At 49.1% G+C, this 26,168-nt stretch overlaps 1 protein-coding gene across 3 annotated transcripts in view; it reads right to left on the reverse strand.

The window, feature by feature from the left end:
- SBK1 (SH3 domain binding kinase 1) overlaps positions 1-26,168 on the reverse strand; it is a 71,171-nt gene that overhangs the window by 13,644 nt on the left and 31,359 nt on the right. The window contains exon 1 of one of the 3 annotated variants that reach the window (XM_081888049.1): positions 22,913-23,062. The exons of 1 other annotated variant lie outside the window; for it this stretch is intronic. The gene's annotated coding sequence lies outside the window, so the exon portion shown is untranslated. Of the gene's footprint in view, positions 1-21,929; positions 21,952-22,912; positions 23,063-26,168 lie in introns of those variants that run through there. One more of the 3 variants, XM_081888050.1, reaches the window with a different exon arrangement.

Here is a 26,168-nt window from a genome sequence, read left to right on the forward strand (position 1 = left end):
ACAAAGACCCAGGTTCTGTCCCCAGCATCTCCAGGTAAGGGCTGGGAAACTAGTCTCTGCCCCAAAGCCTAGAGAGCCGCTGCCAGTCAGAGCAGGCAATAGAGACCTAGATGTACCAATCATCTGATTCAGGATAAGGGAACTTCCTCCATTCCTAAAGGGAAGGACCACAGCTCAGTGGCAAAGCATCTGCAGAAAGTCCCAGGTTCAATCTTGGCATCTCCAGGTTTGACTGGGAATGTCCCCCATCTGAGCCTTGGAGTTGCTTCCAGTTAGTGTGGGCAAAATTGAGTTGGATGGGCCACTGGTCTGACTCAGGATAAGGCAGCTTCCTATATTGCTAAAGGGAGGGGGTTGTAGCTCAGTGATAGAGCACCTGTTTGGCATTCAGAAGGTCCCAAGTCCGGTATCTTTAGGTAGAGCTAGGAGAGACCCCTGCTTGAGATCCTGGAGTGTCGCTGCCCATCAGTGTAGATGGACCTGATTCTGTATCGGCAGCTTGCATTTCCTTCTGCCATGGAAGCCAAGGCAGTGCACTTGAAGGTCTCAGGGAGTCAGTCGCCCATCCAGACATGGGCAAGACTCATACCTGCATGGCTTCAGCAAAGTGAGTGGCCTCTTGTGTCCTCATACAATCCCTAAAACCAGGTAATCCCAAAGTCCAATCTCAACAAAGCACAGAGCTGGGGTGGATGAAAGTCCAACGGATATGGGTTCAGCCCTGACTCATTGGCACTCATCCAGGCATAGCTCCTTCCTTTTTCCTTGCCAGGGCTCCGTCCCAGAAAACAGAAAAGAAGAGAGTGCCCCTTGGCATATGCAGAGTATCTTTCACCAGCGAGTGATCTCAGCCATCCCTCCCAAGTTTAGTTTGTGCAAGACACGTGGCTTTCCTAGATCCCTCCCTGGAAAGCACAAGCTTTCAGTGACCCACTGGGCAAAGTTCCCATAGATCCTGCAGATATTCCACTCCAGGTGCACAAGCTGCTCTCTGCTGGCTCTCAGCACTGGGAGAGTTTCGCCCAGCCAGCTCTGGGACTTAGCAGAGCACCTGCCCATTTGGAAAAGCCAACTGTCCAAGGTGCTACTTCATTAACAGGCTTCAGGCAAGAGCATCCTACATCATTGCCTTGACTGGGCTTGCTTTGGTTTAAAGGCTGGAACGGCACCAGGGAACATGGATGTTGCTCTCTGAAGGCACCATCAAAGCGGGTCTACTACTGTTCTGCCTGAGCTGTGAAACAGAGGGTGCCAGGTTCAGATCTGATCTCTGCTATGCTCTTAGGCAAGACTCTCTCTCTCTTAGCCAGGGATGGAGAACCAATGGCCCTCCAGATGTTGTTGGCAAGGGGTGATGGGAGTTGTAGTCCAGCAATATCTGGGAGGCTGCCTTCTACGGCTTTCTTATATCCGTTGTTTGACGTGCTGTTTTATAGGTATATTTTAAACCTTTGCTTTACAGTGGTACCTCGGGTTACATACGCTTCAGGTTACAGACGCTTCAGGTTACACACTCCGCTAACCCAGAAATAGTACCTCGGGTTAAGAACTTTGCTTCAGGATGAGAACAGAAATTGTGCTCTGGCAGCGTGGCAGCAGCAGGAGGCCCCATTAGCTAAAGTGGTGCTTCACGTTAAGAACAGTTTCAGGTTAAGAACGTACCTCCGAATGAATTAAGTACTTAACCCGAGGTCCCACTATATTTCCTTTTGGTAGCAATCTTTGTACACTGCTGTCCAGACTCTGAGGCTGAAGTGGAAGCTGGAGAGGAGGAGGCCAGGAGACAGGAATTTGGCCTACTGCCAAAGCATTCAGGGAGACTCCCCCTTCTGCTGCAACCACCTCCCTTCCCCTCTGGTCTCCCAGAATATGCAGAGAAAGGAAAAGAGCAGAGGAGAGATTGGTTGGGCACAGATGGGGGGGAGACGACCCCAGAGAGGAGAGGACTTAAGCAGCTGTGTGAAGGCAGGGACCTTCAGTCCTCACAACTGGCTCATTGGGGCAAGACCTACTGGGGAGAGTTGCAGGGATCAATAGCCCTGCACTGTTTTGGTTTCTTGGAATAGAGTTATCTTCACAGTTTTTATTGCTGAGCTACACCTGACACACACACAAACAAAGGCAAACGAACCCCTACAAAATATCAACCTTAATGACCACATCAAGCTCTGGCTTGCCACAGCCGAAGAGAGGCATCCCTGTTGAAACCAGGCAAGAGGAGAGGGTGATGTGGCCAATTAACTGATTAGAAATGGAGGAGGATAAAAACTCATCCACTCATAATTACAGGAGCATAGCAACCCGGTCACTCTGACAGAGTACAGGCAGCCGGCTCCCACCTTGATCAACGTACAACGCTGTCTTTGCTTGAATCCAGAGTTCCAGAATACTTCTCACCGCACTGGCCACAGGGAGGGTGTTACTGTTCCATGCAAAGAACAGGCTCTCTAGTGGTATGCTTCTTGGTCTGACTTGCACTCTGGGGTCTCAGGTAAAGGCAGTTTCCCATCACTGCTGCCTGCAGTTTATTGCCTTTAGATGATGGGGGTTGAATCAGAAACATGGAAACCAACACTGACACATAAACGGAGCACTGTGCATTTTGGAAAGTTCTTTGTCTGTTTTCCATGCATTTGGGTACCTCTTAAGAGGCCATCACCAAATTTTGCACAACGGTTCTGGAGACCAAGCAGCAGGTTTTCATCTATGTTTAATTGCAATCGGGCACCATTTTGAATCAAGATGGCTGTCTGAGCTTTTCAAAGTGGCACTTATCTGAAAGCCTGGTTTCAAAAAGGCACTGCTTTTTTTGGGGGGGGGGTTGTTTCTTCAACTGCCAGGGCACTTTTCGCTAGCAGAACATAGAAAAAATAGGATCCAACAGCAAATAGAATATTTTAGTCATATCCTGCTTCTACGGCGATCTCTAGAGCCAGCCCCAGACATTTCATGAGGCAAAGGCCAGGATGGCAACCCTGCCTCCTCCAATTCTATGTGCAGAAATTGGCCAACTGGGCAGTTGAAATCTGGCAACAGGACTGCATCCTCCAAGCACCTGAGGCAAGAAAGCCTGCCCAGGATCTGCTGCCTGAGGCAGCTGCCTCACTCCATCTAATGGTAGGGCCAGTGATTTGTATTCTGTAGGTCACTTTGAGCTTGTCTGGTGTTAAGTGACTCAAACACAATCAATCAAGATGAAAATCTGTGTCCCCTTTTTGGGTGTTGTGTAGGCAACCACCATACTTGATACATACCCAGGGTATATTTTTTTAGGTAGACAGCTACGTTCTACTCCGAGTTGACCCAATGAAGTTAATGAACCTAGTGATATCCATTAATTTCAGTGGGTTTGCTTTGAGTAAGACTACAACCATTTGACCTCCTTTTCTGCACTGTGATAGTGGCTACCCTATTCAACACACACTGAGGGAATATTGCTTCACATGTAACTGATTTTATGTTGCTTATTGCATTTTTATATCGCCACCTCTCTGTGGAACTTCAGTGGCATGCATTCAAAGCAAAAGTGACAACCGGGAAAGGACAGGAGATAAGCCCCCTCCCTTGCAATTAATTTGAAGGGAAACGCTGTGGTTTATTACACCCGTCACATCTGGCATGTTAACGCATTCAATTTGCACGCCGGCTATCTGTACCCAGGATACCAGGGATCTCACGGAGCGCAGCAGCCTTTGCTTATAGACGGCCAAGCATTCTGCATACCAATTTCCCAGGGTGCATTGCTGCCTCTGCTCATCCCAAACCATGGCAACCCTGCACCTCTTGCCCAGTGGTTACCAGGGTTACCAGTTATCCAGTCTCCTTTGAACGGACTTCATTGAAAGGCATCTCCTCAAAGGCAAAGAGTGTCTTATCGTCCCTTTTTCCTCAGCCCTGCCCTCTTTCTCTTCAAATCTCTAAAAGCAAGCCCACCCTATTACACACGTTCTCTGCTCCTTTTCCCTTGCCTGGGATTCCAGAATTCCCAGTGTTTGCACAGCAACTTCTTAAAAAAAACAACACCCAATGTGCTTCTGGCTGCCTTCCAGACTTCACTTTTCTCCAGCGCTGCTTAATGATAATTTATGTTGCTTTGTCGGTAGCTCACTCACTTCATTCTTGAGCCCCTTCAGGATTCTCCCTGCCAAACACCGGCTGGCGCTGATGATTTATTACAGTTTATTTATATTAATCGCTGCACCACATTTTTTTAATTGCTGTTCTGTTTATGTATATTCATATATGGCTCCACCCCTTCTCTGACATAGTTCCTCTTTGGTGATCATCTACACTTTATTATTTATTTAATGATATTATTAATATTATTGCCATCATTATCATCACTGCTACCAATATGTTGTTATATACCATCTATGTACTGCACTTCAAAAGAGTCATTGCTCTCTTCTACATGACTGTCCTCTGGGGATTTGAAGTGTGCTACCACTTCTGTCTTCTCCAGCCCAAATATTCCCACTTCTTCTGACCATTCCTCGTATCTCTGACCATATTTGCGGCACTCCTTTGAACCTGTTCCAGAGAACATCATATGTCTGCAGATCATGCCCTGGGACCTATATATCCCCTTGCAGTAAAGAAAAAATACCCTAAACACAGGAAAATATAAAATATCTGGAGCAAAGACTCTCCATTATCACTGGTGGTCTACCTCGGATAGCAACCTTACTGTGCATTTTGAAAAACTGGGGCACTACCTGGGCTTAAGTCTCCCTGGATAAATCACTAAAAAATTGTCCAGTAGCACCTCTGAGACCAGGACGCAGGTGGCGCTGTGGGTTAAAGCCTCAGTGCCTAGGACTTGTCGATCGAAAGGTCGGCGGTTCGAATCCCTGCGGCGGGGTGCGCTCCCGCTGCTCGGTCCCAGCGCCTGCCAACCTAGCAGTTCGAAAGCACCTCCGGGTGCAAGTAGATAAATAGGGACCGCTTACCAGCGGGAAGGTAAACGGCGTTTCCGTGTGCAGCTCTGGCTCGCCAGAGCAGCGATGTCACACTGGCCATGTGACCCGGAAGTGTCTCCGGACAGCGCTGGCCCCTGGCCTCTTAAGTGAGATGGGCGCACAACCCCAGAGTCTGTCAAGACTGGCCCTTTCGGGCAGGGGTGCCTTTACCTTTACCTTACCTCTGAGACCAACTAAGTTTGTTCTGGGTATAAGCTTTCATGTGCATGCACAGTTCTTCAGATACACTGAAACATGGATAAATCACTGTCCATTCTGGGAATACCGCCAGTGAATCAGGAGATGCACAGAGGGTCACTTGCAATTAGGTAAATGTAAAGGGACCCCTGACCATTAGGTCCAGTCGTGGCCGACTCTGGGGTTGTGGCGCTCATCTCGCTTTATTGGCCGAGGGAGCTGGCATACAGCTTCCAGATCATGTGGCCAGCATGACTAAGCCACTTCTGGCGAACCAGAGCAGCGCATGGAAACGCTGTTTACCGGTACCTATTTGTCTACAGTATTTGCACTTTGACATGCTTTCGAACTGCTAGGTTGGCAGGAGCAGGGACTGAGCAACGGGAGCTCACCCCATCACGGGGATTCGAACTACCGACCTTCTAATCAGCAAGTCCTAGGCTCTCTGGTTTAACCCACAGCGCCACCAATCATATAATTGGAGGGAACCCAAGGGGTAATCTAGTTCAACCCCCCTGTAACTGTAGGCAGATGTGCTCTGCATGGGCAATGGTGGCTGGTCAACCAGGGCTAGTGGGGAACGGCCCCACCAAGCTCAGCCTGCTCTCAGCCAGATCCCCTCCTGCCTGCCTCCTTGAACACAACTAGTCCAGGGGGAATCAATGGCTGTCGGCTTCCTCCTCCTCCTCCTCCTCTATGTTGCCTTTGCAGAACTCAGCGATTGAATTCATAATTTTGCCACCTGAGGTGCAGAATCCCAATGCTGCCTTGGTCCCAAAGCTAATTAATGACTCCCCCCCCCCCCGCCAAGCAACATGGCACAGTTTCCTTCCATTCCAGCAGGGCTTGTTGCAACGCAGGAAAACTCCCCAAGGATCAGACACCTTAACCACCCTGCTGCGGTCCTTACAGCCCATTGCCGGAAGCGCCCGCCTCCCTCTGCCTCGCGGGTGGGTTGCCTCTGGGACTCCAGCCTCAGCTCAAGGCATGGTCAGATGGAATTACATCTCCCCTCTGCTTGCTTTTCAAGAACGCACTGATGGCCGACAGAACAGAATATCCCACCTGAAAGTAAATCCCCTCTTTTTGGCTGTATTGATGGCTTCAGCTAAATCCAGCTCTGCCACACAGTTGGGAACAATGGCCAATTAACTCTTCCGTCCCTCACAGCATCTCTTCCCTTCTGCCTTCTTGCCGGCTCTGCGGGTGGCCGATATCAGGTCCATCTAGCTCAATGCTGTCCACACTGACCGACAGTGGCTTTGCATGGTTTCAAATGAGGAACATTCCCAACCCAACTTGGAGATGCCAGGAACTGAGCCCAGGACTTTCCGCATGCAACGAGGATGCCCTACCACAGAGCTAAAGCCCAAAGACATAGGAACATAGGAAGCTGCCTTGCGCTGATCTAGTCCATTGAGCTCAGTACTGCCTACACGACCTGGCAGCAGCTTTCCTGGATTTCAACAGGGAGCCTTTCTCAGTCGTGCTGGAAGTTGGACCAGGGGCTTTCTGCCTGCAAAGTGGATGCTATAACACTGAGCTACCACCCTTCTTTCAAAACCTAGAATCACCATAGAAAGTTCCTGCATACTGAGTCAGGCCACTGGCCCATCTAGCTCAGTACTGCCAACACTGGCTGGCAGCAGCTCTCAAGTTTCACACAGGAGGACATTCTCAGCTGACATGGAGGTACCACAAAGCAGACGCTCTATCACTAAGCTATGGCTCTTCATTCCAAGCTTTGCCACCAACTCATCTTCCTCCTCCCACCCTCCCTTTGCTGCCACAGACTGTTTGTTTTCCTTCTTGACCTTTCCTTTCCCCCATCCATCACCTTCCCCCTTCCCTACAAGCAATCTAAGCAAGTCAAGAGTCACCTCCATTCGGAGCCTCCAGTCCTTAGTGGCAGAGCAAATCATCACCATAAGCTGCCCTCCCAGGTCCCCCGGCGCTGTGCAGAGACCAGAGATATCCAAGAATTCCAGAAAAAAATGGAGACAGGAGTGGAAATCGCCAATGTTTGCTTATTCGTCCCACATCCAGAATGGAAATCAATCCAATGGATATGGTCAGTATTTGCTGTTGTTGCTTTCAGTCGACAAGCAATATGCCATTGAGAGTGCCCAGCCCCCTCCCATTGGCATTGTGTTTGCTTTGCAATGGAATGAATTGGAAGGAATAACGTAACTACGTGATTAATTCAATAAATTATGTAAGTTATGTAATTTCACCACAGCAAGCAGTGAGACAAATTGTGGGTTTTTTGGCAGAAGACGAGCTGCGGTGGAATGGAAGCAGTGCTGCATGTGATGAATACAGACCGTTGCTGAAAATGATGTGTTTTTACATCCCTAAAAGAGATTAAATTCAAAAAGAACATTGGCAGCAGGTGTAGTGGAGGTGAGGGCTGGGAGCCATGTCCCCACAAAAGCCAACTTCCAAGCTTTACTCCCACCAATTTCCCCTCTCACCAGGGGTCCTGTCTGTGGAGCATTGTTCTGATCTGTTTGCAGTGAGATCAGACAGAGGTGGGCTATTTAAAGTGCATTCATTCTGAGACATTTGCAGTGTCAAGGAGCTGTCGAGAGAGCCAGGTCATCCACAGGGCAGGCACACACACGCAATTAGCTTTTTCTTAGCAGAACATAGCAACACAGTAGTCCTCTGATTCATCATATTCCAGCCAAGACGCTGCTGAAACTGAACACTAGCCCCCATCCTTCCCTCTCTAGCCTCTCTTTCTGGTTCCTTCCCAAGCAGATGGGACTGTCCTGCTGCTATGTAGCAGGGGTAACCTCTGTCTGAGTCTGCGCTCACACTGAGACTCTCTCTCAGCCTCTAACCTTGTCCTGGAGTGGAAGGCCCTGACCCCTCCCACTTTCTCCTTGGCAGACTGCTCTTCAGCATCCCACCATCAGGATCTGGGATCTAAGTCGTTGTCTTCTGTGCCCTTCCTGGGGGGCTCTTGGGCGGGTGGCCCTCACCACTCTTCCTCATCCAGCCAGTCCCTAACATGCAGGGAGGTTTAGTGACCAGGGTTGGTGCTAAGGGCTCCTCTGAATCTGGCACACTGGCCCCGGGTACCAAGGTACTACAAAGTGCACAAAAAAATGAGCAATTGAAATGTGCTTGAAAACAGACCAGAAACCAGGGACCCAAATGCCCGGGATTTACACACAACTGGTCCAGCTCAAAAATTGCCAATTTCCAGGGTTTGATGGGTTGGTGGTTTTTTTTTCTAGATGCTTGTCAACTTTGGCTGGAAAAAGCTTGACCTACAGAAATTAAAACCACTTCATTAAAATCATGGGTCATCCAGGCCCTAAATTGGAAATGCCTCCCCTCCCCTCGCCCCACTCCATGCTTTGTTTTGCTTCTGAAAGAGACCTTCAATCTGTGCCTCCTGCCCACTTTCCCCAAGATAGTGTTGTATCTCCCCCTGGATAGATATATGTGTAATTTGGATATGTTCTGCAATAGATTGCATTAAAGCAGAACAGAACAGCTGGTGGATCTTTTCCACCTGCAGACAGTGATGTGATCCAGGGACCCAGATTCCCTAACCACTGGCACATACCTGATACCTAAGTTTCCAAGCGCCCCCCTCCCTCTGCTTCCAAACCTTGGGGAGAAGTATTGCTAAAATGACCAACTTTTTAAAAACAAAAATCGCTGGCCCACAATTCAAGCCGTGTTGCACAGCTGGGCCTAATCACTCTTAAAATTTTCCCCCACAATCCTCTAGGGCAGCGTTTCTCAACCTTGGGTCCCCAGATGTTGTTGGACTACAACTCCCATCATCCCTGAACTCTGGCCTTGCTAGCTAGGGATGATGGGAGTTGTAGGCCAAAAACATCTGGGGACCCAAGGTTGAGAAAGGCTGCTCTAAGGCAACGTAGGAAACTAAAATGGTGGCTGGACTCAATTGTTCAGTGTTGCCTGACACCAGTAGGTCGGCCCATGGGTGAAGGAGGGAGCGGCTTTGCCAAGGGCACCCTCAAACCTGAAGCCACCTCTGCTGACTCCAGTCAAGAGAAATTAACCAACAAACTCTGTCAGCTTCAGCATTTCCCATCTCTCCTCTCAAAACTGCAGGGCGGTGGGCTGCCAGGGGGCTGGAAGTTGATCCCACCTCCGTCAAATGTAGACTTTTCCCAGTTCTCATGCACACAAACCCATTTGTACTTGCGGTTTTGCAGGTATATTGTGAGAGACTGAGGGAAACCCAATTAAGTCAGTCATGAAACTGCGACAGGAAGAAAATAGGACTGGATTGCGCAGTGCTGGGGGGGGGTGTTATCCGAGCAATAAAGGTCTGGAAAGTGCATTATGTCTACAGAAGCGCAGCATTTGGGCAATTCTGAAAATGAGCATGCAAATGAGCCTTTAAACTCTGCCTCCTCAGTCTCTCAGCAGCTTCAGTCCTAAAACACACACCGGGAGTAAACGTCTTTTGATGCAGCGGGGATTATTACTCCTGAATAAAGACAGAGAAGATTAGAATGTACATGGGCCCATCTGTGCCACACATTTACAGTGTGCGTGATCCTATGCATCTCTCTGTTGTTTTTCCAGTGCAGGCTGCTAAAGACGGTCCTCTATCAACAAGCCTAAATGGAGATCTTTATCCCAGCTGGGAACTGTATTGGATTTGAATTGATTTCCTGTATGTGCTCTTGTTGTTTCAAACTGTTTTTATATATGCAATTGTTCTGTTTTCATATAGGTTTCTATTATATTGCAAGCTGAGCTTGAACCCCGGGAAGAACAAGTCTCTGTGGGAAGATGATTCCTGTGTCCAGAGGGTAGGTCAGTTGCCTGCACTGGGTGAAACTGCAGAAGGTACACCACACTTTGAGATACTGCTGGGTCTATCTTTGGGATTAGAACTCTTAAATCCAAACTTTTTTCAAAGAGGGCCAGATTTGATGAAGTGAAGGGCCGTGGGGGCCGACCAAAGGGCCAACCGAAGTTGTTGACCTTTTTATAGGACTGAAGTTATTGAGGTTTTTTATGATTTTACCCCAAAGTTGTTGAGCTTTTTGTAGGATTGAAGTTGTTAAGGTTTTTTTTAAGGATTTTACCCCAGTACATAAACTGCCGCAGGGGCAGGATTCAACCAACTGGTAGGCTGGATTAGGCCCCCCAAATGGACTTTGGAGGACATGCCTGCTCTAAGTGTTCTCAGTGGCTAGGAGGACCTTTTCCCAGCTTTGTCTAATACGCCAGCCATAGCCAAATCTGAACCGGAATCGCTTGGTCACCATAAACTGCTGGATCAGGCCAATGGCCCACCTAGTCCAACGCCCTGTTCCCAGAGTGGCCAACCAGATGCCCGTGGGAGACTGGCAAGGAGGACCAAGCACAAGAGCATTCTCCCTTCCTGTGGCTTCCAGCAGCTGGCATTACTGCCTTCAATTATGGAGGCAGGAGAACATAGTCATCATGGCTAGTTACCATGAATAGCCTTACCCTCCATGAATTTGTCCATCCTCTTCTAAAGCCATCTCAAGTTGGTGGGCATCTCTGCCTCCTCTGGGAGTGAGTTGCATAGCTGAACTTTCTTTTATCTCTGTCCTGAATCTTCCAACATTCACAACCACTGCATGATGACAAGTTCCAGTGTCATGAGAGAGGGAGAAAAGCTTTTCTTCATCCACTTTCTCAATGCCAGGCATAATTTTATAAACTTCTATCATGTCACCTCTTATTTAAAGTTTCTCTATGCTTAAAAAAGTCCCAAACGCTGCAGCCTTTCTTCATTGGAGAGTTGCTCCATTCCCTTCGTCCTTGTGGGTGTTGGGACCCGTGCTTTTTAACTTGTTCATAAACAATCTAGCAAGGGCTGAGCTCAGTGGCGTAGCATGGGTTGTCAGCACCCGGGGCAAGGCAAGTAATGTGCGCCCCCTAACCCGTGTATTTTAGCAGAGGGCAGAGAGCTGCGAGTGCGAGTGCGCACCCCCCCAGATGTTGCGGCCGGCCCCCCTGCACCCCCCACGCTACGCCACTGGCTGAGCTGGCCAGTTTACTGATTATACTAAATGGTTCGTTACTAAATTCTAATGAACATGGCCTTTAAGGGCCATTAATTTCAACGGGTTTACTTTGAGTAAAACTTAGTTGAATGCTGCTGAGTGGCATTTATCTTGGAGTAAACATGCATAAAAGGTAAAGGGAACCCTGACCATTAGGTCCAGTCACGGATGACTCTGGAGTTTGCAGCACTCATCTCGCTTTATTGGCCGAGGGAGCTGGCGTACAGTTTCCAGGTCATGTGGCCAGCATGACTAAGCCACTTCTAGCGAACCAGAGCAGCGCACGGAGACACCATTTACCTTCCCGTCGGAGTGGTACCTATTTATCTACTTGCACTTTGATGTGCTTTCGAACTGCTAAGTTGGCAGGAGCAGGGACCAAGCAATGGGAGCTCACCCCATCGCGGGGATTTGAACCACCGACCTTCCGATCGGCAAGCCCAAGGCTCAGTGGTTTAACCCACAGTGCCACCCGCGTCCCTAAACATGCATAGGGCTGGGCTATAATTCAGTGAATCTGCAAACTACCAAACTTTGATAGAGATGTCCTTGTTGAGATAAGAAAACGAAGCTTATAAAAGGTAATAATTTAATAAGCTTCCACTCACATCACGTGGGGGGGGGGGGAGAAAAACAGCTCGGGTATTTTCTGCCTCATCCCCCTTTACAGGATAACACACCAGAGCAGAAGAGCTTCAAGTAAAAAGCTCCCCTGGGAGTTGTAGTTCAAAACATCTGGAATGCGCCAGGTTGGCAAAAGCTGATTCAAAGCATTGGGGGACTGATTCACTAATTAATTGAATGGTTGCTTACTAACTGTAAAAAAAAAAAAGTGGGTGAAAGCAGGAGGAGATCTGCATGAAATTTAGAAAGAAGGACCATAATTTAAACAGAAATGCAATTGACCTTGCTATATTAAGTCCCATCAGGAAAAAAGGCAGGGTATAAATAAATACATGATGATGATGATTAGGAAAGTCTGCAACCCGATGATCAATGTGCCTGCACTTTCTCCTGTCCCACTCAGATGCTGCTAACTGCCGATGGGAATCTTGTTTTTTCAATTAATTCTTATTCACATTTAACAAGGATACAAAAATACAAACGAAATGGAAGAAAACACAAAATAGCAGTCTAATTAAAAATGAGTTTCTGGCAGTGCGATAAAACCAAAGGTATTACTGAAGTATATGAGGTGAGGGGCATGATTCACTTCCATACATCAACACAGCCTCTCTGAATATGATTTAAAACATACCTAAGAACCTAAGAACATACCTAAGAAACTAGATCAATCTAGTTTGGCACCCTGTTCTCACAAGGGTCACCCAGATGTCTGCAGGAAACCTTCAAGCTGGACCCAAGCACAGGAGCCCTCTAGCCTCTCTGTGGCTTCCAGCAACTGGAATCCAGAATCATTGCTGCTTCCAGCCATGAAGGTAGAACATAGCCATTCCAGCTAGTAGCCAATCACAGCCTTATCCTCCAAGAATTTGTCTGATTCTCTTTTAAAGTTATCCAAGTTGGTGAATGACTGACCTACGTTTCGTCAGCCCAGAACATTGATAGACATCTTCAAAGCCCCTCCTGCTTTCCTTTCTGATGGTTCTATATCTCCAAACCAAACTTGGGCTGGACCAGCCCATGCCCACCCAACTAAGGCAACATTACAGACCTAATTGTTAAGTTGTTCTGTGTTGGAAGTATCAGGGTGCAACTCAGCTTGCACCGTGGGCTGATGCATCTAGATGAGAGAGAGGAACCTCCAAGCTTCCAAGACTGTCCTTCTCATGTTGACCCGCTGATCTTCCTTCAGTGTTAGACTGACATTCCTAGGGTTGCTGACCTCACTTCCTACTCGCCTTCCTCCTCTTTCTCTATGCCTCCCTCATGAAATCACAGACATACTTGGAGCTCTCGTCGCTTGAGATGCAAGAGCAAGCATGGCTTACTGCATCTCCCCCTTAGCTGTATAGATTTACAGATCTTTCCTATTAAATATGTATTTCCAATAATTAATATTAGCTTTGTTATTGTCCTAAGCCCAGAGCCTCAGTGTGATTGTACCCAAGGTCAAGTCTGCTTCACCAACAGAGATTCTGTATTCAGTTCAGGCTGCATTCACACAGCAGTTCGTACCTCAACGTTTCTCTAACTGTTGATTTCCACATTATATTCGAGATTTGACAAAACAAAAGCCACTTCTGGAAAGCGAATGGAATATAGTTCATGTTAATGCTCATTTCCATGTTATTTGATTCCACAATAAATCCACTTATAGCACCCCTGACCAGGAAAATCATGGGAGCAAAGTGACAAAATTTGGGGCAATATATCAGCGTACAGTTCTTTCCTGCTGTTTCCATGGGGGGGGGAGGGAATCATAGGGGAACAGAAGAAGGCATGTGCAGAAAGTGTGTGTTGTGGTATCGGCGCAGAAAGCATCAGTGTTGTCCAATGACATTCATTGTTGTGTCACACCATGCCCACTGGTGTGAATGAAGTTTGGCACAACGTGCGACTATATCGGTCAAAAGGCCGCTGCAGTGTGAAGGAAGCATTAAGAAAGGGGGCAAAAGCGGAAGCATGATAACCAGCAAAACTAAGGCAATTTCCCCACATCCGAATGCAGGCTCAGCTTCTGCAGTGAATTTCGCTCTTTCCTTCTCAAACCACCCTGAGCTCCTGGGACGGGCTAGATTCCAGAATGAAATAAATGTATATTCCCATCTTCACCATGACTCCATAGCTGAGTTCACTTTGGATAGAACTGAGCTGAAAGAAGCCATGAAAGGTAATGGCAGAAATCAGAGCCCTGAAGTCCCAAGAGCCCTGGAGGGCAATTAACTTTTCTAATGGAGACTGCAAAGCCAAAGCACAGCTGCTGCTTTTGCCCAGGAAATGATACTACTGAGCCTTATAGGTGTGTGCGCGGTCACCCTTGCTCAGAACTCTAGCACAACAGCTGACATTGAGGGAAAGGAGACAAAGGACTCCTAGAATTTGCATCGGTTTCTCTTCGAGAAAATGCAGCTTTGGGCTGTATTTGCCCGGTTCTGTGATCTGTGTTGTAACTTAGTGTGCTGATCTTTTGTGTTTCTGGATTTTATGCTGGGTTGGGTTTTGTTTTAAGCTTTATCGTTTTAAGATTTATTGCATCCTTCTTAGAACCTGATTTTGCACAACACCTAGAGAACTTGTTTTATGATGCGTCAGACAAATTGGAGAGAAAAAACAGTCCTGAAAGGGCACCAGGAGCTGCCTGGACTAGAGCAAAGGGCTCCCAGTTGTGTGCAGGGCTGCCCACAAAGTGAGACACTTTGGGGTTGGGGCATCTTCAAGGAAATGGGTTTCCAAGGCACTGAAGTGACTCTGCCTCCCCAGGCTGGCTATCTCACCGACAAGAAGGGCTATATAAAGACTTCCTGTTCAGAATGAGACCTTTTCTTATTCTAACTCCTTTGCTTGGCTTCAGCCTGCAGCTTAACTCCCATCATCCCTGAGGATAGGCCATGAGGGCTGGTACTCCTGCAATTTGGAGTCCAATAACACTTACAAGGTCACAGGTTCCCCAAGCTTGGCCAAGACAGATCTTTGTTCTGATCCAGAATGTAAGACTTCTTTTTACATTCAATCCACTTAGTGTGCTTTACAAACACAATTAAGGTTTTGAAAAGCCAATACAATATTGTAAGTCGCTTTGAGTGGCTTTGTTAATAAAGCAACTATGTTTAATAAATACTAAACTAATAATAACAGTACACACTTATCGGAGGATAAATCCCCTTGAACTCAATGGCTTCTAGTAAGCGTGCATAAAATTGTGCGGCAAATTGCTTTTTGAATTCCCCAACGCAGATCGTCCATGTATTAAATTCTCCAAGTTTTCACGCTCTTTGAAAACGATACCTTTTATTTATTTATTTTAGTGCGGAAGATGCTGTTTCTCTGGCAGAAAGTGTGGATGCTCTAATTTCCTGTGACCAAACACACCCAAGAGTGATTGGCAACAGCTAATGCCTATCTTTAAGAGACCAGCTAATAACCGGAAGCCAGGCTTCCAACCAGATCTTTCAAATTAAATAGTCACATTTCTAGGGAATAGAATCTGTGTTAAAAATAGCTGCTTCCTGGTTTACAAACCACATCAACAACAGTCACACATTTTGCATTGCGTGTGGTTGTGTGTGTGTTTAATGAAACTGGGCTAGGTGCAGAAGAGTGGTCACTACTTCTGCACAACATTCATACACAACGGTGCCAGGGTGGGGGAACCTCAGGTCTGCAAGTCAAATGCGGCCCCCAGTCTCTTTATCTGGCCCTTGGAATTCTCTCCAGGCTACACCCTTCACTGGCCCTGCTTCACAGCCTCCTTGGGAGTTTTTTCCTGGCTGAAGGGTGTATTAACATGCCTCTAGTTTGCTTGGATAGAGGATAGGGGTGGGTTCAAACACCAGCCTACTATACACAGCTAAAATTCACATTCGTTGCTCCACCCACTTTTGCCTCTGGCCCTGCCCTCCCCTGGAGTGTGGCCCCTGGAAGTTTGCCCAGAAGGGAATGTGGCCCTCTGGCTGATAAAGTCCCCCGCCCCTGACTGACCTGGCTGGTTTAGCAAAGTGGGTAAGAGCATTATCTAAGAACCCAGAACCCCCTGGATCAAATTTCAACTCAGCTGTGAACACCCATCATCCCTTGACCATTAGCGATGCTGGCTTGGGTTGATGGGATTTGGAGTCCAGCAATATCTGGACTATCTCTGCTCTATCAGCACAAGAGGTAATAATTCTGCTGAAGTTACCCAGGTCTGAGTCCATGGGAGACCACCATTGAGTCCTGCCTTAATTGAAAGGCGGACAATAAATTAAACAAATATAACGTATAAATCGGAGATTGTGCTAGACTACCTTAAAAGAGCATTGTAAAGGTTACTAAGATACGATAAGCGAAGCCTCTTTATGGATGCTATATATCTGAAGTACCAATGGTTCCACCCATCATTAATACTGGCAAAGCAAATTAATTTACCCAGGTGTCTTCTGGGCATGTAAAAATTAAATTGGGCCTTGTGGATTAATTATGGATGACACTTCTAGTTGGAAGACTTCAGGGCCCCAGCATGTGAAGTTGACACTAGATAGGTCTGATCCTGGCTCATCCCTCCATGGCAGATACAGCCCCCCCCCCACCCGTGCAAGGCTGTAGCTAGGGGGTGGTGAGGTGGGCGCCTGCCAGGGGCGCAGACAGGGAGGGGGCGCAAAATCCACTAAAAATATGTCTATAGTTAAAAATACTGTATTGATTATTGCCTCATAAGAAAGGGTTTTTAATAGAGGGTAAATTGAATGGGTGAAGAGAGGGGGTTGGAAGAGAGGTGAAAAAGAAGAGCTAATTTGTCCGTGGCTAGGGGGCATAATGGGACACGGGTGGCACTGTGGGTTAAACCACAGAGCCTAGGACTTGCCGATCAGAAAGTCAGAGGTTCGAATCCCCACGACGGGATGAGCTCCCGTTGCTCAGTCCCTGCTCCTGCCAACCTAGCAGTTCAAAAGCATGTCAAAGTGCAAGTAGATAAATAGGTACCACTCCGGCGGGAAGGGAAACAGCGTTTCCATGCACTACACTGGTTTGCCAGAAGCGGCTTAGTCATGCTGGCCACATGACCCGGAAGCGGTACACCGGCTCCCTTGGCCAATAAAGCGAGATGAGCGCCGCAACCCCAGAGTCGGTCACGACTAGACCTAATGGTCAGGGGTCCCTTTACCTTTTTTTAGGGGCCACAATCTGAATGGTTCTGCCAGGGACGCAAGATCACCTAGCTACAGCTTTGCCCCTGTGCCATGAAGGAGCCGGGCCAGGCAGAGCAGCGAAGTAGACTCTGAGGCACCTAGATCTGGGCACCTGTTCAGTGAAATCTTTGGGGCCTGAGGCCTCTGTGTTGCCCTATATCCTCTTTCCCTTCAGATGGGGCTGGTGCCAGCCTTTGGGGGTTCTGGTACCGTGCTGAAACCACCCCCGGGTGGGGGTAGAGATCCCCCTGGACTACAGAACTATGAAAACAATAAAACTCCAATTCAAAAGCAGCAGCACTGCTAAAAAGAATCAGGAGGGTGGGTGGGCAGTGGGGTGGCAAACAGCAGGGTGACCCTAATGCCTGCCCTGGGTAACTGCTGGTGTTGGGCCTGACTTCAGAGCCATGTTGGGTATCTGGCAATTTCAATTAATACCCCAAATGGGTCGCCAAACCCCAGACACCTCCCCTGCCCGCTAACCCAGGGTGAAAAATCTCATCCTACCTAAATTCACCAGCAACTTTGCTGTAGAGTATTATGATAAGGGATGAAGCCATTTGTGATGGATGTCAACAACTGCTCTTTATGCTATTGAGAAATTGCAGAATAACGTATGCAAAACAAGAGGGATCTCTTGTTGTGCTGAATTTACATAATTGATACCAGTTGAAGATTCCTCCCCCCACCCCACCCCTTTTTAAAAAGCATATACACACAGCCACGCAAGCAGGTCATTGTTGTGAAATGGGTGCTCTTGGAAAGACTGCAGGACATCCCAGAGTGCGCCTTGAGTTCGAATAGTGCAGTGGCCTATAACCCTTGGCTCTCGTTGTGTTCTTTGCAGTCACCTAACCTCAGTCTACAAACGGGTGCGGCACAATGTCTCCACGACTTGCAGAGGATACAAAGAAAACTGGCACAAGCCAGCACTATGCCAACCTGTATATAATGTATAAAATGGGTGTATAAAATGGGTGTGGACAGAGGGAAGGTTTCCTTCCTCTCTCATAATACTGGAACCCACCGGGGTTATCCAAAGAAGCTGAAGATTTAGCACAGACAAAAGGATGGACTTCACCACGCAATGCACAATTAAAAGAACACTTTTGCTCCCACTAGATGTAGACTAGTGATGACTACCAACTTGGATGGCTTTAAAAGAGGATCAGATAAAATTTATTCAGGATAATGGCTACTAGCCATGAAAACGATGTTCTCTTTCCACAATTTGAGGCAGCATCCCAATTGCTGCAAATCACAAGAGAGGAGAGTGCTGTTGCAACCAGGTTCTGCTGGTTGGCTTCCAATTGAGGCTTCTGGTTGACCCCTGTTGAGAACATTATGATGGTCAAGGTGGGCCTTGGGCCAGATCCAGCCGCCAGGGTCTTCTTAGGTTCATAACTTTGCCAGCATCAATGTAGGAAGGGGTGAAGCAGAAGGCCCCAGGCTCAATCCCCACTATCTCCAGTTGCAAAGGAAGACAACTGGTGATGGGATAGAGCTCAGTCTGAGAATTTGGAGAGGCTGCCTGCCTGCATAGACAACACATGGCTAGACGGACAAAGTCTAAGAAAGAGAGCTTCTTTTAGTAAACAGCGAGGCTATAAAAACCCACTTCTCTTAACCAACATCAATATAAACAATGATGGAACTTGCAATAGGCCAAGACGTTATGCTACTTATATATTTATTTTACTGATTGCATTTGTATTCCACCAAGGAGCTCAAGGTGGTGTACCTGGTTGTTTCCCCACCCTTTCCGTTTAATCCCCACAACAGTCCTGTGAGGTAAATTAAGCTGAGAAGCAGTGACTGACCCATTGTCACCCAGTGAGTTTCATGGATGGGTGGGGATTTGAACCCTGGTCTCCCTGTTGCTAACCCAACCCTCTAACGACGACAACAACAACACTGATCACAGAGGAAAAATAGATAAATGGTGCTTCTGAACATTGCTATTTTGGGGTGAGATGCAATCACATTCCGGGAAATGTGGAATTCAAGCCAATTTGGTACTCTTGCACAACAAACTGCCCTTCCCCATCCCCCATGCACGCAACTGGTCTTTTTGCAATAAGGAAAGTGGTAGGGACATACGCTGGAAATTGAGGGATAACACTTGCTTGATGAAACACTGTGTAACCTCCCTGCAAACAAATCAAAATAAAGACTCGGTAAATAGCTGACACCACCCCAAAAACTTTATGCAAACCAATCAGGAGGAATGCTCAACCAAAAAGGTTGTCTGGAAGTGACCAAATGATACAACATACAGCTAATATATACGGATCCCATCATTTCCGGGAATCCATTTCTCTCTTTGGAACCAGAAAGCAGTCGACAGCCATTTATCACACAAAGAAAACAGTGGAAGAGAAGTCAAATCCAAGATGCTGGCAGCTCCAAGAAATGGGGAGAAGAGCCCTGGAGCTTTGCTACTGTGTTAAAACAACACACAAAATCTTGCAGCACCTTGCAACCCCTGTCACATGATGGAGGCAGGAGAGCAAAGAACTCTGGGAGGTAGGCACAGCCCCCTTAATTTTTTTCGAATTCGCCAAGCAGCATCAGACATTGAACATATCTGGAAAGAAAAACTCTACACAACTGCCTACCTACCTCCCGGCTGAGTTCAAATAACCAAAGGAAGAATTAACAATAATAATGCATCATGGAACCGAAGTAGAGAAGGAACTGCAGACCTCAGTACAGTGGTACCTCGGGTTACATACGCTTCAAGTTACATACGCTTCAGGTTACACACTCCACTAAGCCAGAAATAGTGCTTCAGGTTAAGAATTTTGCTTCAGGATAAAAACAGAAATTGGGCTCCGGCGGCATGGCGGCAGCAGGAGGCCCCATTAGCTAAAGTGGTGCTTCAGGTTAAGAACAGTTCCAGGTTAAGTACGGACCCCCGGAACGAATTAAGTACTTAACCTGCGGTACCACTGTACTAGGGATGGGCCCCAATTGTGTCCTCAGAACCTATCAAATCTACACTTCAGGTAAAACCAATTTGATACGGTTACTGAGGACCTGAATGGGTTGGGTTATGACCCTCACCCTGAGATGGAGGCAGATTTTATCACAGCAGAACATTCTGGGCAGTGCAGTCCACATTGTGAGAGGCAACTGGGTGGTGGATTCTAGTCTGCGGAAGCTTGTGCCATATTGTCCTTAAGGTACCACAAGGTTTTGCTCCCTCAAAGGAACAGAGCTACCCTTCTCAACTGTATTATTATTACCATCTATTTGCAAAAATTTCTATACCGCCAATGTTTTTAAAAATGGATCACAGTGGTGAACAGCAGAAGATCAACAATAAAATGGCACTAATAAAAGAAATGCAAAATGCACGACAAGTTCATACAAAGCTGGATCACTCCTCAGGGAAAAGCCTGGGTAAACAGATGAGTTTTAAGCAGGCGCCTAAATGCCAATACTTTAGTGCCTGCCTGCTGTCAATCAGGAATACATTCCAAAAGGCAGGGGCCACCACACTAAGGGCCCTGGTCTTAGTGGAAATAAGACGGACAAACAGCACTGCTAAGAGTGCCTCTCTGCTGCCAGGAACTTAGAAAGAGATAGCTCTGTTTGACATCATACTGTGTTCCAAGCCTTCAGGAATGGGTTGAAAATATGGGCAGTGGGTCTGGGGGGGTGTCCTCAGATCTTACCCCTCCACCAGATCCAAGCTAAACCTGTCCATGCAGACAAGAACCAGAAGAAAAACTGCAGGACAGGATTGCATCTTATCAGCCTGGTCATCACCAGCAGCACCACTGGAGCTGCCACTGCCCTTTCGGTCACCGGCAAATGAATCTTTCCAATAAAGCAACATGTTGGGCTTTGCCCCCCCCAAAACTTTCTACCTTGAGAGATCCACAGTCTTTTCCCCCAGACCCGTCTGCAAAGGAATGTTGTTGTGCTGCAGAGGATTCTGGGGCATGTTTGAAGATGCACACCAAGTTCATGGAGGGCAACCTTCAGCAAGCAAGGACCCTCCAGAGGTTTTGGACTACAACTCCCATCAAGCCTCAGCCAGTGCATGTTGGGAGTTGTAGTCCAAAATATCTGGAGGGTGCCCGGGTGCTGGAGGTCAATGTAGGGTTCTGGGCAGGTCTCCCTGGCCCCATCATTTCCCCACTGAAAACCCAGGACATACCCAATGGCCCTCTGTGCATTGCAGAAGGCTGAACATGATGGACAGACTACCTTCCAGAGCTACCGTATTTCCCAGGAATGGGTTAGAAAGCCATTGCAATAAAGCACTGGTTTGGAGCAGGGAGTGCAGCCCAGCAGAATAGAGCATCTTCTTCCCCTGCAATGGTCCCAGGTTCAGTCCTCAGCACCCCCAGGTAGGTAGGGAGGTGAGCCCCTTGTCTGAAATTCTGGACATACTGAGCCAAGTAGACCAGTGGTCTGACTCTGTGTATGGCACTTTCCTATGAACAAACAAACACTCCACAGTAAAGGCAGGGAGTAACCAAGGGGAATGTTTTACATCTTAAATTAGTACCACCTCTCCTTCCAGGCCCTTCTGCATATTCAGAGAGGGAGAGAGATCTGGTGAAAAGGATGCTACAGAACCATAATCTCTTTCTCTCTCTCTCTCTCTCACACACACACACACACACGCAGTACATCCATCCTACCACACACTGGCCACTCCCTGTCTGCTTCAGCAACGACCCCAAATAGGTGGGGTTGGAATGGGCAGAACACAGCAGGGAGGCTTCTCAAGAGCCCATTGAGAAAAAGAAAGCCTCGATTCCCTCCCCACCACCCACCTTGCCTTGCCATCTCTCTCTCTTCCCTCCCCCCTTACGGGGTGGAGGTGGGGAGAGAGGAAGAAGGTGCACGCCAGACAAAGCCATGTGCATGAATGCATGCGTGTGTGCTGGTGCGCGCGCGCGCGGGGAAATGCTGGTTACGGGGCTTACCTTCTGCAGATCCCCGAGCTGGGGTGTGTATGTGTGTTTGTGTGTGTGTGTGAGAGAGAGAGAGAGAGAGAGAGCGCAAACGAGAAGGGGTTTGTCGTTGTTGTCCTGCATTACAGACGCTCAATATAGTGTGTAGAGGCGGGAGGGTAGGGGGTGTTTTCCAAGCAACGCAGACTATATAAGCTGAGCCCCTCCTTAACAGAGCCCCAGCCCCATATTCAGATAGGGGTGTGTGTCTGCTTTCCCCGGAGAGATCCAACCTCTCCCCATACATACATGCACACGCACACACTTTTTGCACTTGCGGTGGTGCTGGCGGGGTGTTCACAAAGTACATGCTGACCTTGCGCTAGAAGAATCGCCACCTCCCCGCACCCGCACCTTGCCCGCCTGCTCTCGCCATCCCCGCCTGGCTTGCAGCGGGGATGATCCTGGCATCGCCTTTCCTGCCGCTGCAGGTGGAAAGTAGCAATGGGAGGAGGGGCGGCGCACGGGGTGTCGCGGGGGGGGGGCTTCATTGTTCTCAGCGGCGCTTTGTGTTAAAGGCGCCCAAGCGAAACCTCGCCTGGCTGGCGCGCTCGCCTCCCCTCCCCACCGCGCCCCCTCCCCCCCTCCAGCACCCGAGTCACCTCTCCCAACCCAAGGGGGGAGGGGGAGGTAGACCGAGAGACGTCTTCCTCCTCGCGCACGCTCCTAACCCCCCAACCCAATCGCACGCGCCCCCTCCCCAAACTACCTCCTCCCCTTGCATCTATGCAAGAGGGAGACCCACCCCACTCCAGTTCTCCCCCAACAAACCCCCTTTCCATCTCACCTGTCTTGATCCCCCACACACATGCAACCCCCCTAAAACCAAGACCCCTCCACAGTCGCTTCCAAGCGTGGGGGAAGGGGTCCAGAGCTCCGACCCCCCCCCAATACATCACATTCCCGCGATGCCCCAATCCTGCTTCTTTCCCCCAAGAATCCAGAGCCGGACCCACCTGCCTGGGCGCGGGCTCTTGCCCTCATGTCCTCGCAGACGCGGCGGCTGTGTCGCGGGCTGCCGCTCGCTCGCTCCTCCCTCCGGATCGCGCCGGGCCCTGGGAGAGCGGCGCGCTCAAGGCAGGCGCCCGAGGGGGCTCGCCGCCCGCCGCGGCCGCCTTACTACTGCGCCGCAGCCTCTTGCTGCTGCTGCTGCTGGCCACCGGCGGCGGCGGCGGCGGCTGCTGCTGCTGCTGGGGCGAGACGGGAGCGGCTCTGCAGCACGGGCGGCGAGCACCGGCGGAGACGGCTGCAGCAGCGACAGCCCGCTGCCTTCAGCTGCAGCCCCATGGTCGCCAGCGCCGCTTGCAGCCCGCGGAGCAGGCAGGCATCGTGGCGAGGAAGAAGCAGCGCCTTCCACCCAGCCCAGCCGCGCGCTCCTTCCCCGCCTGGATGGGTGGATGGACGCGAGCCCGCCCTGTGGCTGCTCCCTTTTGTTCTGCGCCTCTCTGGAATGAAGGTCTGTGTGTGGATCTTCTCCTCGCCTGCCTGGAGAGCGGGCAGGGTCTCCCCGGCGCTTCCGCGCTTCGCTCTGTGTGTGCAGCCTGCCTGCCTGCTTGCTCTGCCTGCTTTGGCGAAGCCGCCGCGGCTCCGCCGGGTCCTAAAGCTCCTCGGGTTCCGCCGCTCTTCCTTTCACCCATTTCTGTCTTGTTTTCTAGGTCAAGCCCGAGCTGCTGCGACCGCTTTGAGCGGCTGCCAAAAGGTTGAAAGGAAGAAGCGTCGGGCTTTAAGGATCAGGGTTAATCTGGTTGCTTTGATATATATATATACATATGACTGGATGCTGTTGTTGGTCTTTCTTTCTCTCCGCTTCTAGGGGGCGGGTGTTCCTGAAGCCTCGCAAGGGATTTCTTCTACACGTTTGCGTCTCACTTGTGAATGCGGCGGACGCGGGGGGGGGGGGGGAGAAAAAGGCCTCTTAAAAATACCGGACATGCTGCTTTGACATTTGGGGAACTGAAGTGGATTGTGGGTGCAGAAAATTGGGGTGCGGGTGAAACACTTCTCGTAGAGGATATTCTGGAATTTGTGGAGTGCAGTGGCGTAGCGTGGGGGGTGCAGGGGGTGCACCGGGCGCAACATCTGGGGGGGCGCCCGCTCGCACTCGCAGCTCTCTGCCCCCTGCTAAAATCCACGGGTTAGGGGGCGCAAATTACTTGCCTTGCCCCGGGTGCTGACAACCCACGCTACGCCACTGGTGGAGTGGGGGAGATTTCAGACATATCAGCACAGACGCAAACTGCCCTCTGCTGGATTTGGGAAAATGTGCCTTGGAAAGGGTCGTCCAAAGTTGCGAGTCCTCATGGCTAAAGAGAAAACTTAGGGACCAACCGAGCTGGACTTTCTTTATACTGTACTGTATCTGAATTCCAGCAGCTGTTAAAGGCTAGTCAATGCCAGCGACACCCCCCCCCCCTTCATTTTGACAATCCTACTTCGTCATTGAGCTGTGTGTGTTTGTCTTGAATTGATGTTTATTTTTCTTGGCTGCAATTGGGAAGGGGGTTGGGCAGACCTTGGTCCTGTTGATATGGAAAATATTATCCTTAAGCATTGCCGCATCAACTCTCTTGCCTCTTCCATATGCAGTGGTACCTCGGGTTAAGTACAGTGGTGCCTCGCAAGACGAAATTAATTCGTTCCGCAAGTTCTTTCGTCTTGCGAGTTGAAAATTAATTAATGCGTTCCTATGGAAACCGCCTTCAGACCAGGTCCGGGGACAGTCTGTCCCCCGACCTCTTCTGAAGGCTGGGGGGGGGGGGCGGACAAGGGCTTTTCTTCCCATCCTCAGCATTTTAAAAAAACCCCGGGACAGCAGAGGACTTCTCCGCTGGCCCGAGGTTTTTTAAAATGCTGGCGGGCGGCAGCGAAGGCAGCCCCGGGGCGATTTAAGACAGTCCCGGGAAGGCAGGCAGGGGGGAGCAAAGACTTTTGCCCCCCACCCACCTTCAGAAGAGGTCCTGGACCTCTTCTGAAGGCAGGCGGGGGGCAAAAGTCTTTGCTCCCCCCGCCTGCCTTCAAAAGCCGTCCGGGATAGCGGGAAGCGCTTCCCTGCTATCCCGGACCGCTTTTAAATGCTTTTAAATGCTGGCAGTGGGGAGCAAAACCTTTCGCCCCCGCCGGCCTTCCTGGACCTCTTCTGAAGTCCGGAGGGGGGGGAAAGGCTTTGCTCCCCACCGCCAGCATTTAAAAGAGGTCCCCGGATATTTCCCTACAGGCTTTCGTCTTGCGAAGCAAGCCCATAGGGAAAATCGTCTAGCGAAGCGACGCAAAAACCGAAAAACCCTTTCGTCTTGCGGGTTTTTCGTCTTGCGAGGCATTCGTCTTGCGGGGCACCACTGTACTTAATTCGTTCCGGAGGTCTGTACTTAACCTGAAACTATTCTTAGCCTGAAGCATCACTTTAGCTAATGGGGCCTCCCGCTGCTGCTGTGCCGCCAGAGCACAATTTCTGTTTTCATCCTGAAGCAAAGTTCTTAACCTGAAGCACTATTTCTGGGTTAGCAGAGTCTGTAACCTGAAGCGTCTGTAACCTGAGGTACCACTGTACTCTCTTTCTCTCCTCGCCCTTCTTTTGTACACTTGTTAAATGATGCATCCAGTCATTCCCGCCTTCTGATTCTTCTCTTTTTGGACCACAGACGCCCCTGTGCTTGAAAACAGGACCTGAGCCCAAAAGCAGCCTCCCCAGTTGTGATTCCCAGCAACTTGGCATTCTGAGGCACTGTTGCTCCCACGGTAGAAGTAGCCATGGACAACCATTCCCTGCATGAATTTGGATAATCCTCTTTTAAAGCCAGCCAACAGTAGTGCTATATCTGCAGGGCTTAGCTGTCATGGCCAATAGCCTCTGATGCTAACATCACCTGAAAGGTGAGCTCCCGGAAAACTCGTTCAAGGATATTGCCGATCTGGAGAAGGTGAAGAAAAGGGCAACCCAGATGACCAGGGGGCTGGAGCGACTCCCCTACGAACACAGGTTACAATATTTAAAACCAAATGTTGGAAGACTCGGGACAGACAAAAGGAAGGACTTCTTCATATAGTAAAATGAAGGAATTTGCTACCCTAAGGCCACACATGAACCAGCATTCATCATCTGTATATAATTTTATTAAGTTTTCTCTTTAAAATACTCATTTTACATCCTTAAGATATCAATGACTTCCCATTCTCTTTCTATGGTTCATTTTAACATATCATAAATCCCTGCAT

Source organism: Podarcis melisellensis (assembly GCF_964234715.1).
Source record: "Podarcis melisellensis genome assembly, chromosome: 14".
NCBI lineage: Eukaryota > Metazoa > Chordata > Lepidosauria > Squamata > Lacertidae > Podarcis > Podarcis melisellensis.